This window comes from Pinus tabuliformis, chromosome J (assembly GCF_031772625.1).
Source record: "Pinus tabuliformis cultivar Carrire ecotype Pingquan chromosome J, CPIR1, whole genome shotgun sequence".
In the NCBI taxonomy this organism is placed as follows: Eukaryota; Viridiplantae; Streptophyta; class Pinopsida; order Pinales; family Pinaceae; genus Pinus; species Pinus tabuliformis.
The window spans coordinates 1,465,649,245-1,465,665,028 of record NC_142295.1 but is presented as its reverse complement, the minus strand read 5'-3'; the positions used below and the strand labels follow the sequence as shown (position 1 = coordinate 1,465,665,028).

Below are 15,784 nucleotides of genomic sequence, written 5' to 3'. Positions count from 1 at the left end.
GTCTAATGGTAACCAACCAAGAATGATTTTCCTCTTAGAAATACCAGATGGTGTAGGTCAATTTATTGACCAAACACTGGAACACTAAATCACAGTACTACTGACAGTCAACATTGTATCAGAAACACGCTTAAGTGTAGCAGGTCTTCCATCTAGTTACTTCCATAATCAGGCTCTCAAATGCATAAGGATCTGACCAAAGCTGCCAAGATATTTTTACATCAAACATCATCATCCCAAAAGAAACCTGAAACAGGTTGCTTTCTGATATGATAACATTGGAAAACAAAAATAAATCTGCAAGCTTTAGTTCAGCTTCCTCCCCTCCTAGTACCATAAGTTTCACTTTCCTTGAACTGAAGTAAATTTCTCCCATACTCCAGTGTTATAATTATATGAAACATGACACTGAAACAAATGAGAGCCCAACCAAACTGATGTCAAACTTTCATTGGATCATAGCAGTTATCTGTTGCAACCCATTTGATGCTATATCCCATACCTTTCCCACTCTCTACTTCACCACTTCCATATGAAAGAGGAATGAAACCCAATAAATGGAAATATGAACTAGCATTGTGGTAAAGATACCCTCCATTCCCTTGAGTATAGTTGTAACCTGTTCCATCAGGGCATGATTCTAACATGCTTGTAACTTTTGATCCTAACAACCCTAAATTACCATGTACCTCTGAAGAATTCATATTTCCATTTTCAGACTGGAAAGCTTCAGTGCTTGATGAACTAACAGATTGTGCATGGTGTATGTCTATTAGTTTACCATCATCAGCATTAACCATTTTTGTCTCCAATGATTTTGTATTTAGGAAGCGACCACCACATCCCCTTGCTCTTCACATTGCATGAAGATGACGAGATTCATGGAGATAAGGATGAAGAAGACATCATAGTATGAGAAACAATACATTAAAAGACAGAAAACATGCTAGTATATCAATAACCAAATATGTTGACATGCTTACTTCAGAAGATGAAATCAATACATTTTTCCTAGCCAAAAGAGGATGAGAGAAAGTTCATTTGAACGAATGTTGCGAAGGAGCAGAGATTCTAACACCAAGGACTGGTCATTCCCCAGAAAATCTATGGAAGGATTCCAGCCTAGGAGCATTCTATACATATGATTATTAGAATGTGTGTGTGTGTGTGGTCCTAGGAGTGGTCCTGGGAGAAACCAGGAGTGAGAGGCCCTAAAATGCTCTAATGCAACACTATTTTGAACAAACATGTTAGGTATTTGAGAAATAATCATAAACACAATTGTTCCTTACCTTCCTTACTTTGATGAGCTTATTTTCTAATTTCGCTTTGGCTCGATATTTTCGATGTTACAAAATTCCATGATATTTTTTAGCATTGATATAGACTGGTTCATCTTCAATCACATCATATAGTGAAATCAAATGAGTTAGCTCTCAAAATTACTCATTTCCTTTGTGGGCTCATATTACTCTAGGGAAGCATGGGAGATCATACAGTGGGATGCCTCTCTATATGATAGAGAAATTTAATCAGGTTCCACAAAAGAAACTCATTAATTTCCAGATAATCATTATAGTTTCTTTTAGTTATAGGAAAATCTTAAACAAGAAAGTTTATATGTGGTTACTCATAGTGTTTCTTTTTCCTCTACTTTTGTTGTTAAACATAAAGAAAAAAACTCATAATTATGTTTACCCTAGCACATCCATATTTCAAAATAATGCAGGAGCATGAGACATGGAGGGAAAAGACTTCAAACTTATTCCAAAATTACAAAAAAATCTACAAGCAAACAAGTGGGATCCTTTAGCCATCAATTTCCATGTTTTTTCTAGTTACGCATAGAGCTAGAATATACGGTTAGATCATAATGTAATAAGTGTTAATTAGTTCACTGTAGTGGAGATTTTCGAGGAGAATACCTCGTAGAATAGATAGGATTAATAAATCTCAGCCTCTGTATTAGGATTTGGTTGTTAAGATGAACCAGTATTTACGTAACTTTCACACTATTGGAAAGGGATTTTGACCAAGTGCTTTCATCTCATATTGCTTAAGGAAAGAAGAGGATATCTCTGTGTATTGGTCGATCCGGAGGCATTGTGAGCTCTGAAACCCTTTCTATGCATCTGAACACATGTTTGTCTATTAAATCTAGTATTTATGCATATTTTTGGTTTTCTCGCATTACTTACTTGTAAGTTTTTATAACAATGGTTCGGCTTGGTTTTCTAGTTAATACTATGATAAGAGTCGGTTTGAGTATTTTTCCTTCATATCGGCATGTTTTGTTTCCAATTTATGCATTGTTTTAGTCCTGCAAGATAAATTCTTGTTTACACTAAGAAACAACAAAAAACATAGTCTGAATTTGAAATCTGGACTTGAAATCTTATAAACCGCAGCTTATATCCATATCGGGTTCGTAAGCACTATCGCATCCCTTCAGTGGAGAGGAACCAGGCTTATTGAACCACTGAAATCCAATATTACGATACAACTGAATTCGAAATATTATAGAGATGGACTTATATTCTATCAGGTCGGCGAAGCGTTATCGCATCGCATTGTTATATGTAAAGGGAGCGTTGATCCTGCCAATTGCGATTACCGATAATGCTACAATATTATTGCATTGGGGAAAGGATGATGGCAAAGCATTGATAGTGTTGTTCCATTTCTCATGGAATAACCCGCTGATAGTGTATTTTCATGTATAATGGCATTATGGGAATTTTAAACCGCCGATAGTATATATTGTAATTCTTATGGAATTACAACAATGATAGTGCTAAAAAGGGCCTCTGTTATGAAATTGTTCCCGATAACAAGGGTTGGGCTGATTAATGGAAAAGGATTGGTGATAGTGGCCAAAAAAGGGAAATTTATAAAACAGTAAGTCTAGAAATAGATGACTGATACTCCAGTTGAAGAAGATGAAGGGATTCGGCTAGAATTAGAGGAAATTATATCAGGATTAGAGTGTTTGTCAATATCACCTACACCTAGGCCACCATTAGTGCTATCAGAGCAACCTATTGACATTGAATTGAATCTTAGAAGCGAGAGAGGGAAATCTAATATGGCTTTCAAAGTTGGAAGAGGATGAGGACATTGTAGAAGAGGTTGACCAATTTCAAATGTTGAGGTGAGGGAAGCTATGCACGAGATGCAGGCTAGATTAGAGGAATTAATAGCAGGGAGAAATATAGATGATGGGGATATTAGTAAGCCTGAGGTTGAAACTGAGGAAGAGGAGGAAACCGTAGCAGTTACTCCTGAGATGAGATTCTTCCAATCAGTGTTAAGATCCACAACTAGGTCAAAAACTGAGGTTTCAATATATGAATGAGGATTGAATCCAAAAGAATTGGTAGACTGGATTAATGGCATTGAGAAATTCTTTGATTATGAAGAAACAAATGATGAGAAAAAAGTAAAGTTTGCTGTCACCAAGCTAAAAGGACATGCAACACTTTGGTGGGATGGAGTGTAGGTAGAAAGAAAGAGTCTTAGTAAGCAACCAATCAGAAATTGGAATAGGATGGTAGCAAAGCTAAGAGATAAGTTTCTACCAAGTAATTATCAACAAACCTTGTTTAGACAGATGCATAATCTTAGACAGAGGTCTATGATAGTGAGAGAATATATAGAGGAATTCTATAAGCTAAGTATAAGAGCTGGACAAACTCAGGATATAGATGAGAAGGTGGCTAGATATGTGAATGGTCTTAGGATGGACATTCAATATGAGATAAATATATTGTCTCCTAAAACAATAGAAGAAGCTTATCAGATGGTACTGAAAGCTGAAGAAAAACTCATAAGGAAATAGTATACCAGAGGAAGAGGTAATTTTCGAGGAAAAGGAAGTCAAGGTGGTAGAGGAAGATCTACGACACCTAAATATGGAGCTAGCAGCAGCTCAACCCAACATGCAACCACAGGAGGTGATGCAAGTGGCAGAGGGAGTTTCTCTAGAGGAAGAGGAGGAAGAGGAAGAGGAAGCGGAGTAAGATGTTATAGGTGTAACAAACTGGGATACAAATCTTTTGAGTGCCCAGAGAATGCAGGAACAAGTCAGAGGAATGCAATTGTTGCTCAAGTTGAGGAAGAAGTAGCAGCAGTGACAGAAGAAGAAAATGTACCAAAGAGAGGAGAATCCTTGGTAGTCAATAAAGTTTTTCTCAAGCTAGCAAAGGAGATAGTTGAACCATCACAAAGAAAGACTTTGTTCAGAACAGTGTGTAAGGTTCAAGGGAAATGCTGTTAGATGATCATTGATAGTGACAAGACTGATAATTTTGTCTCTACAGAAGTGGTGGAGAAATTGAAGCTGAAGACAATGAGACATCCAACACCTTACAAGGTGTCATGGTTATAAAAGGGACATCAGTTGTTAGTGAATGAACAGTGTGAAGTGGAGTTGCAGTTGGGAAAATATAATGATAAAATTGTATTTGATGTGATTCCCATGGATGTGTGTCACATATTTCTTGGAATACCTTGGCAATTTGATAGAGGAGATATGAATGATGGGAAAAGAAACACCTACAAGTTTGGTAAATATGGTATAAATCACGAATTACTACCTATGGAAGAAGAGGATGCATCAAGAAAGAAGACTGATCCAAAAACTCTATTGCTAGGAGGAAAGGAATACTTATAGCAAATTGAAGAGAATGAGGTAAATTTTGCTGTAATTTGCAAGCCCAAGGTAATAATGACTTATACTAACGTTTCTGATTTACCCATTGAAATTCAAGAAATGTTGGACAATTATTGTGGTATCATTATTGATGATTTGCCTAATGAGTTACCACACATTAGAAGAATTAGCCATCATATATATTTGATTCCTGGAGCAAATCTACCAAACAAAGAAACTTATAGAATGACTGCCACAAAAAATGAAGAGGTTAGAAAGCAGGTTCAGGAATTGCTTGACAAAAGACTGATCAAAGAAAGTTTGAGTCCTTGTGTAGTACCAACAGTGTTGAGTCCAAAGAAATATGGAGGCTAGAGAATGTGTATTGATTCAAGAGCCATCAGTAAAATCACAATCATGTATATATTTCCTTTACCTAGAATTGAATATTTGATGGATTGTTTGAGTGGAGCAAAGTATTTTACAAAACTAGATCTCAAGAGTGGGTATCATCAGATAAGGATAAGAGAAGGGGATGAGTGGAAAACTACTTTTAAGACAAATGAAGGATTGTATGAATGGAGAGTAATGCCTTTTGGGTTTCAAATGCACCAAGTACATTTATGAGACTCATGAATGAAGTTCTTAAATACTTTATTAGTAAATTTGTAATAGTATATCTGGATGATATATTAATTTACAACACATCTAAGGAGGAGCACATGATACATCTGAATTATGTCTTACAAAGGTTACAACAAGAGAAATTATCGCTGAATTTGAAGAAATGTTCATTCATGAAAGAGGAATTAGTGTATTTGGGTTTTGTTATTTCTGCTGAAGGATTGAAGATGGATCCAAAGAAGATCAAGGCAATCATGGAGTGGCCCTCGCCTAAAAGTATCTTTTAGGTAAGAAGTTTCCATGGTCTTGCTAGTTTTTATAGGAAATTCATAAAGAATTTTAGTAAGATCAATTCTCCTATTGTTAAGACTATCAAGAAGGATAAACAACCATTTAGATCGAATGTTGAAGTAGAAAAGAATTTTCAACTATTGAAGAAGAAGATCACTGAAAAACCTATTTTGGTTCTACGTGATTTTAGTAAACCTTTCCAAGTGAAATGTGATGCCAGTGGAGAAGCTATTGGAGGTGTTTTAAGTTAGGAAGATAGACCTATAGCTTATTTTAGTGAAAAGTTGAATGATTCAAAGAAGAAGTATTCTTCTTATGATAAAGAGTTTTATGCAGTTGTGCAGTCATTGAAGAAGTGGAGACATTATCTAATGTCAAAACAGTTCATAATTTTTTCAGATAACCATGCATTGTAGTATATTATGCAGTAGCCAAAGCTTAACCAGAAACAAGCCAAATGGGTAGAGTATCTCAGGGCTTTCATTTTTTTCTTGAAGCATATAAATGGCCAATCAAACAAAGTTGTAGATGCTCTAAGTAGGAAAAATACATTACTTTTTGAGAGTCAAATTCAAGTGTTGGGTTTTGAATTTCCTAAATAATTGTATGAGACCTATTTAGATTTTAACAAGGCATTTGAAGCTTGTAGGAATCCCATTTTGATGGATAGGAATAAATGGTTGGATTATTTCTTACAACATGCACTGTTATTTAAGAGAAATCAACTATGCATACCAAATTGTTCTATGAGGGAGAACTTAATCAAAGAAAAACATAGTGGTGGACTTCCAGGACATTTTAGTATAGATAAGACTTATGAACATTTGAACAGATTTTATTTCTGGCTGAAAATAAGATCTGAAGAGGAAAAGTATGTGGAAAACTACAAAGTCTGTCAATATGAAAGGGGAAGAAACCAAAACACAGGTTTGTATGTTCCATTACCAATTCTAGATAGGCCTTGGGATATGGTAAGTATGGATTTTGTTTTGGTCTTACCAAAGACTCAAAGAGGAAATGATTCAATTTTCTTTGTAGTGGATAGGATTTCAAAAATGGCACATTTTATTCCATGTTATAAAACTAGTGATGCTACTCACATTGCTAATTTGTTTTTCAAGGAGATTGTAAGACAACATGGTTTGCTTAAGAGTATTGTCTCAAACAAGGATTCCAAATTTGTTGGACATTTCTGGAGGACATTATGGAAAAAGACGGGAGCTAAACTAAGTTTCAGTTCTACCTATCATCCACAGACTGATGGATAGACTGAAGTTGTTAACAGGAGTTTAGGTAATCTTTTAAGGAGTCTTACTATAGAAAATAAAAGCAATGGGATCATGTATTGGCACAGGGTGAATATGCATATAATCACTCACTTAACAGGAGTACAGGGCCGAGTCCATTCCATATAGTTTATGGAATGCATCCAAGAGGAGTATCTGCGTTAAGAAACTTGGAAAACGATGAGATGAGAAGTGCAGAGGGAGAAGATTTTGCTTCAGAAATGCAAGAAATACATGAACAAGTGAAATAACAGCAATAAGATAGCAACATCAAGTACAAAACTAGAGTAAGCATGAAAAAAAGAGAGGTGAACTTTGAAGTTGGAGATTTGGTTTTAGCACACCTAAGGAAGGAAGGATTTCCAAAGAGGGAGTATAACAAATTGAAGTTCAAGAAAATTGGACCATGCAAGTATTAAGAAAATTTTATGCAAATGCATATGAAATTGAATTACCCCTTGATGTTGGAATATCTCCAATTTTCAATGTTGTTGATCTGTACAAGTATGAAGGTGAAACTGCAAAAGATACAAAAGAAGACCAAGAGACACAAGAAATTGACTGGGTAAAATAGTTACCTACAGCAAAGGAATTGCAACCAGAAATGATTTTGGATAAGAAATTGTTGAAGAAAACCAGACGATAGGAGTACTTTTAGTATTTGGTCAAATGGAAGGATCAACCAATTAGTGAAGCTACTTGGGTAATAGAAAACATGCTATAGAAGTTGGGCAGTTCTATAGAAGGGCTCATGGATAGGAGCCCATGAAGAATTTTTTCCTCAGGAGTCTGATGTAGGAGCATGAGACTTGGAGGGAAAAGACTTCAAACTTATTCCAAAAATATAAAAAAATCTACAAGCAAAGGAGTGGAATCCTTTAGCTAGCAATTTCCATGTCTCTCTAGTTAAGTGTAGAGCTAGAATATAGGGTTAGATCATGATGTAATAAGTCTTAATTAGTTCAATATAGTGGAGATTCTTGAGGAGAATACCTTGCAGAGAAAATAGGATTAGTTAGCGTAGTAGATATTCTTGAGGAGAATACCTCGTAAAACAGATAGGATTAATAAATTTCAGCCTCTGTATTAGGATTTGGTTGTTAAGACGAATCAGTATTTACGTAACTTTCACGCTATTGAAAAGGAATTTTGATCGAGTGGTTTTATCTCATATTTATTTAGGAAAGAAGAGGATATCTATGTGTATTGGTCGATCCTAGAGGCATTGTGACCTCTGAAATCCTTTCTATGCATCTGAACACCTGTTTGTCTATTGAATCTAGTATTTATGCATATCTTTGGTTTTCTCACATCGCTTACTTGTAAGGTTTTATAACAGTGGTTTAGCTTGGTTTTCCAGTTAATACTCTAGTAATAGTTGGTTTGAATTTTTTTCCTTCGTATCGACATTCTCTGTTTCTAATTTATGCATCATTTTAGTCCCACAAGCTAAATTCCTGTTTACACTAAGAAACAACGAAAAACATAGTCTGAATTTGATTTCCGGACTTGAAATCTTATAAAGCGTGGCTTATATCCATATTAGGTACATAAGCACTATCATATCGCATCGCTTCAGTGGAGAGGAACCAGGCTTATTGAACCATCGAAATCCGATATTGCAATACAACCAGATCCGAAATATTATAGAGGAGGACTTATATTCTATCGGCTCCGCGAAGCATTATCGCATCACATTGTTATGTGTAAAGGGAGCGTTGAACCTACCAATTGCGATCGTTGATAATACTACAGTATTATCACATCGGGGAAAGGCCGATGGCGAAGCACCAATAGTGTTGTTCCATTTCTCATGGAATAACCTTCCGATAGTGTATTTTCATGTATAATTGCATTATGGGAATTTTAAACTACTGATAGTATATATTGTAATTCCTATCAACTTACAACACTGATAGTGCTAAAAGGGTCCTCTATTATGAAATTTTTCTCGATAACAAGTGTTTGGCTGATTAATGGAAAAGGATTGGTGATAGTGGCCAATAAAGGAAAATTTATAAAACAGTCAGTCTAGAAATAGATGATTGATACTCCAGTTGAGGAAGATGAAGCGATTCGGCCAGAATTAGAGGAAATTGTATTGGGATTAGAGCATTTGTCAATATCACCTGCACCTAGGCCACCACAAAACACCACAACAAGGCATGCCATTCATACCCTATTTCCAATTTGTACGTACGCAAAAAAAGGCATGACATGAAAGCATTTGTTATTAATTTCAAATATTATATATGGAACAATGACATACAACAGTAATACCTGTATTTGTTCTAAAATAAAGAAAAGGCCCTTCACTAATGCATGTGCAAAGGAACAGTTTGTATTTTTTTCCATTCTAGCCACTATCTCAGATAATTCATGAAATAAATTTTCATGAGCTAATTTTGAGTCTTTACCATTTGTTGGAATATAAAGATTCAATACAAAACCTAATGAATAACCCGTAATATTACTAAGATACTCAATGTCTTGGCTTCCTGAATCCAATATCTAGATGAACAAAGAAAATATGAAAGTCAATTAAAATCCACATCAAGACAATGCCACAAAAGCATTATCTTTTCTACAGAAATAGAAATTGTATTATGCTTTCAAGGAGTTCTTGTTTCCAACTTTCAGGAATCAATTAAAGAAGATCATCCCTGACTTCTTCCATAAGCCCAACCACCCAACTATAATCAGGATGGTCAAGTGCATGAGATTCTTCAACACCATTCCAAAAAGCTTTCTCCATTGTTTATTTAACCTGTGCATGCAAAACATATGTGAAGGAACTAAATTATCTACTTACTTGATCCAAAATAAGACCAAGTCTTTCCTTTCAACATATTCTAATTATCCTCACCTTAATTTTTTTAGAACCTTTATTTATTGGACAGAGACTATTCGCAAACAATCTATCTCTACCATGAAGAATATCAGTAACAAATAATTTCATCGTCATTTAACAATTGTTCCTCAAGTGCATCTCTCAATCTATTAGTTAACTTAGACTTTGTTCTTGAGGAAGTTTCTAGTTCTAAAGTATTTTTAATAATGACTTGACAACCTTCTTTGGCTTTCCATTATCATTTAGACATTAGAGGGACTATGAGGTGGTGAAAATGATGCACGGTAAAAAGGTGACATTAGTAGAGCTTCATTCTCCTTTGATTCCATAAATTTAGCTCGTGCATCTCAAATTGCCATTTTCATCCTTGCTTCTCCATAAATGCCACTCAAATGAAGAACCCTTTCTCGTTGAAGTTTTTGATCTTCTAGAACCTATAAAAGCATGTGATGATGAGAATTTATAATTAAATTGTGATGATGAGAATTTATAATCAAATTGGGTTTATAGAATTTAAAAAACAAAAAAAAAAACTATTGATATTTAATTAGCTATTACATACTAAGAAAAGATATTAACCTATCTTAATAGGATTAATTAATGGCAGATAAAAGACAAAAAGACCAACTGAAAAGGTGTGTTTCAGAAGTCCAGTATTTTCCCAAAAGTTTAACTTTTATAGCAACCCAACAACCTTGAGTTACTAAGGTGTACTAATAGTATTTGGTGGCTTTTACAATCCCAAATCCATGGAAACCAATTGATATATATAAATAAACCTTGCAAATCCTTCTAGTAAGCTTGTTGATATCTTCCTTATGTATCCACCAACAATATTATCTCATTGGAGGTGACAAAAATAATCATTAAAAATAGAGCACAACAGTACAAAAATTAAGATTGAAAATCTATGCACATTTAGTCACTCATGTGACATCCTGATAGATGAATAATTATAACTATACACTCAATTGATATGAACATGGGAATACCGAGTGCATGTGAATACAAAGTAGTAATTCATACCTACTTGTGAATGGCCTTTGAGTCATGACTAGCATCATCCTCATCTCTTGATGATATGCTGCGCTTCTATAACATTAAAACTTCAAGCTGGTAAGCCACTCTAATTAAATCCTCTTCAAGGGATTGTGCATCCTTGACTTTCCACAACACATTGATATAGGTAAGAGCACCAAGAAGCATCATATGCAACCATCTAGGCTGAAAATAGCCATTGTTGACTTGAAGTCTGAGGTTCTTCAAAACCCCAATCATCGGTTGTTGCATTTGGAGAAGGTCTTGACAAAGAGCTAGAAGAAGGCCCATCTAATATAATAGTGATTAAGGATTCAAATTCTAGAATAAGCCTAGCTTTTACTTCTGCAAGTGTAGTTTCACAATCTCCTATACCACTGAAGACAACCTCAGGATGACCAAAAATCATATAGGCACACAAAAAGACACATACTAGATACCTTAATTGTTCCTTTCCTTCAACCTTTTGACCTCTAGTTGTCACATTAATAAACAGTTGATAAACAACCATCTTTTCAACTATATTTCGAATTGAAGACATTTTTTTGTGTCCTAGAGATAACCGTTTAGACTAATGATCTATTTGCACAACATTAGATTGTCTTGCTTGTGACACCAAAAACTGACCCTCAATGTGAGCTAGAAGTGTTTTCACAACATGTAATGTGGAAGTTGACTATAAGCGAGTTGCAAGTTGCTCAAAAGGAACTGAATTAATAGAGGAATGATTGATTTCACATGCAGTAAACTCCCATGCTAAAGCATATGTTGTATGTCTTTACTTTTGGAACTTCCTCCAAATAAGAACTCAGTAAGGTTCATAAAACAAAAAATAGTGTTGCATTAGTCTATCAACATCTCTAAAATCAAAATATGAATTTCCTTATAAGTTAGACTATGACCTGGCCAACTTTCTTGAGAGACAGTCCCCATGCTTATATATTTTGTGGTGATTAATATGATTGATTCCTCCACATCTTCCTATTTTCCTTAGAAGTTATGGTCTTTTGTGTTTTCCCTGTGTAAGTGTTAAATCAGACAAATGAGTTGCATGCAACTAAAAGGAAAAAAAATTGAAATAAACTACACCATGCACATACTCTTTACAATCGATTTTCCAACTTCCCCTTAAAATTTTTAATCTCCATTTCCCTCTAAATATAGATATAATTGGAAACATTTCTTTCTTACATAACTATTGCATGTGCACAAGTTTTTTCATCCTCTAAAAGACATAAACGCTTGTACTCTACAACTGCAACTCTTTGACATATTGTTGCATTAAGTGTTTCTATACACTCTTTATCTTTATCTTCCTATAGCATCTGATGCAGAAGGGAATGTGTCATCCTCTCCTAGGAAAAAACCCTTCGTTGTTTCTTTTCCTCTAGAAGAGCCATTTTGTTTATCTCTGCCTGCTGCACACGAGATTCAACTTTTGATTCCAGCTCCTCACACTCACTTTTAGCACGCAATTGCACTTCTATTTTAGCATCTTGTCGCAACTCATCTGACTTGGCTAAGCACATTTGTGCCTGTGCCAAGAGCTCCAATCTACCAAGATCAGAGTATGGTGGTTAATGTAATGGAATTTCTACATATAAATGGATTTAGGGAATTCATGGAGAGTTCTAAACCATTTCAAGCTAAATATCAAGAACCAATGAAATTTTAGTATGATGGTTAATATTAATTGTCTTTCTACATATTAATGGATTTAGGGAATGACAAGCTCCCACATATGAAATCTTTGAACCCAAGGAATAATGAGGGTTTCATTCATTATGTTGAATAGGTGAAGTTGTAGATGCCATAGGAGAACTAGGAAGCATAAGACTTCCAATTGGGCCAGCTGGATATGGCATGGCAAAGCCAAAGGAAGGACTAGCATAACATCTGAGACTAGCATTTCCACCTTTTCCCAAATATGGCACACCATATTGTGACTATTGTTGAGAAGGCAAAGCAGTCAAGTAGGATTTCTATAACTCGAGAAAATCAAGACTAAGCCATCAATATAAGTTGTGGGAATTCATGCAACATATTCTGCAATTCTTTGCAATTGTGGCAAGCTTATTGAATCCATGATTGGCATCTAAATTCCAACTCCTATTTTCTCACTCATTCTATATAACTTTTGTAGGTCTATGGTGCCTTGTGATGTTCCTCTAGGCAAGCTTCCAGGAGTAGATATTGAATTCATGTTAGTAGATGCAATAATATTGTCAAATGTGGGAGCTAATGTACTAGGCATAGAAAAGTTGGGCATCATGGGTTCTAAAATAAATGGACTAATTGGATATCCACTCAAGCCAAAATTAGGAGTACATGCATTTGAAATATGAGGACTCTAATATTTCCCATTAGATCAATCCCCATTAGGAATCCCAATAGCTGATGTGCCAACATACAACTTGGGTGTAATAGATTCATATTATTGATTTAAGTGGGAACCTATAACTTGATCTTTGGAAGTCATTGAGGTCAAGTTCATGTTTTCCAGTAGTTTATTGTTTTGATTGAAGCTATAGAAGGACTATCATTATGCTTTTGTCAAAATACATGAATTGACTAATTCAGCCCATGATTTTGTGGGATATGAAAGCTGTGGATTTTGGTTTAAAGAAAATTTCTTATGAAAATGGTTATTTTAAGTTTCTGTATTTTCCTTCTTTATTTGTGACTAAGCATGGTTTTTCTCCTCAATGGAAGTTGTTTCATCAAAGGATAAAGTATTGTCTGACAAATCAGTAGCAAGCTCTATGGAATAAGAATAAAATGCATTAAATGACCCATGGTTAACTATTCTTTCTTTTTCAGATAACCCAAACTTTCCCAACTTTGTAGTTGAGAAAGGACTAGCTAACCCTGCTTTGACTAGCTGAGGATTTGGTACTGGATTTCTTGAAATAGATGCACCTACTATTGCTGCAAATGTTTGTGGATATTATCTTCCAAGGCCCTGGACTCTCACAAGACCTAGAGTTGAAGAAAAGAGTGCATTCCTTGAAATGTTTCTACTTCAAATGTAGGGAAAGGAGATAGAGACAAATCTTGCAAATGTCCAAGCCATGCCTTAGTAGAAGGATCTATTTGATCAATTTCACTATTATGAGCAGCTCTACTTGGCTGTTCGGAAAAATGTCCTAAATTTGTTTTAAACCTTCCTAGATCTTTCTGCAAGGGGATACAATGTTTCCAAATAAGTTCAATTTAGCGTTGTCACAAAAATGAAGTGAGACTTGTGAAAATTCCATATTTCTTAAATATCCAAAACCACTTTATTTTTATGGATAATTTTCAAACTTCAACTTTTGCCTAGAGACTTCAAGTGTCTAGCAATAATGAAACAAATTATGGAAAAAAATGATCTCTAAGAGATATATTAGACCAATTTATATTTAGTACGAATCTTCCTTTCAACTTGTAGCAGCAGAGGCTTGATACCAAATTTTAACCTGTCAATTACTCAATGTAGACTAATAGCAATGATACTAGATTCTAAGCCAACATTTAAAAAGGTGAAAGTATTTTTGGATTGAAGAAAAGGGTTATTTTTTATATTTGCATGTCTACCACACACACACAATGGAAATAAAAATGAGAAAAATGTAAGAAGAAAAAGTTATTACAACCCATATTTGTAGAGAATTTGAAGTCCCATGGATTAATTCAATTTAGAGTTAATCCCACAAAGGCTTAATGGAAGAGTTAAGAATAAATTGTAGAGAAGATATAAAAAAACCATGCTATCACCAATGCCATGAACGAAATTGAGGAGAATGATTCAAATGTGAAGTTCCAAAAGTGAACGAGCTTGTGCTCTCTCTATGTGAAAACAAGTAAAATCATGATTTACAATGAGGACCCAAATATTAGTGTTGGCTGCAAAGTACAAAGTTGCAACGATTAGTGGGGATGTCTTGTGGAAAATTATGATTAGACATTGAATTCTCTTTCTGAGGATATATTTGGTACCAATCGCCTATTTTTCCTAAAGGATATCATTTGAAAAGCATTTTATTTCACTCTTAAGGGTTTCTTTGTCTTCAAGAGAATTTAGAAATGATGGAAAAATGCTTATTTTCTTATAATATGGAACGATGGAATCTAATGTGATCTAGACATTACCTAGGATCTTGGCATCAGTAGTTATTAATATTTTGGTGTCTTTGAATTTCTATTGTGTTTCTTGTCTTAGTTCCAAGGTTAGGTGGCAAGTTCCTCTGGCTCTCAAGACAAGGGTTTTGAAATATGGAATGACCTATTTGATCTAAATCTGGTCGATTGATTTACATTTCAAGAACATTCCTGAAAAAATATCTTAGTACAAATGTATATGCATGTCTTCCTTGAAATAATGAACATAATGAACACTTAAGAGAACCCTTCCAATAGTTGAGCCAAGATGGTAAGACATAAATTAGCCTAGTAGTAAATCTACTATGAATATTTTTTCTCCCATGTTAGCGTCTAGAGCGATACACCAGAGCACAAGTTGCAAGGGAAATTCAGGTTACACTAGAGAACATGTCGCCTCACCGCACCTGATTGGTGTTGAAAAGTAGTTCACATTTAGAACTACATAGAGAAAAGTGGTCTCGTAGCCATGAAAGAGGCAAATATCACTATACAAAATTGAGGATAGATAACAGAGAGTAAATTTTTGCGTGGTTGCCTTCATTCTTTTTCGACTTCATTGAAACACACACACAAACACATACACACACACAAACACACACACACTCACACAAACACACACGCAGACACACACACACACACACACACATATATACGAGTCCACCTCACCAATCCTAATCATGTTACCAAAAAAATCACATTTATAATTGCACAGAGAAAAGAGGCTTTATAGCAATCAAAGAGGAAGAGATCATTGTACAAAATTGAGGATAGAAAACAAAAAGTTAATGTTATAGAAATATTTGGGCACTGCAACACAAATCACATATGTCCATAAACCAAGGGCTTCTAAACCCCTAAAAGTGTTGTTTCATACCCTAAAGTAACAAGGTCAGTTGATTA

At 34.9% G+C, this 15,784-nt stretch overlaps 1 pseudogene; it reads right to left on the bottom strand.

Moving 5' to 3' along the window:
• Positions 1-440: 440 nt before the first annotated feature.
• On the bottom strand, positions 441-12,270 carry LOC149232891 (uncharacterized; annotated as a pseudogene).
• Between the last annotated feature and the right edge of the window lie 3,514 nt (positions 12,271-15,784).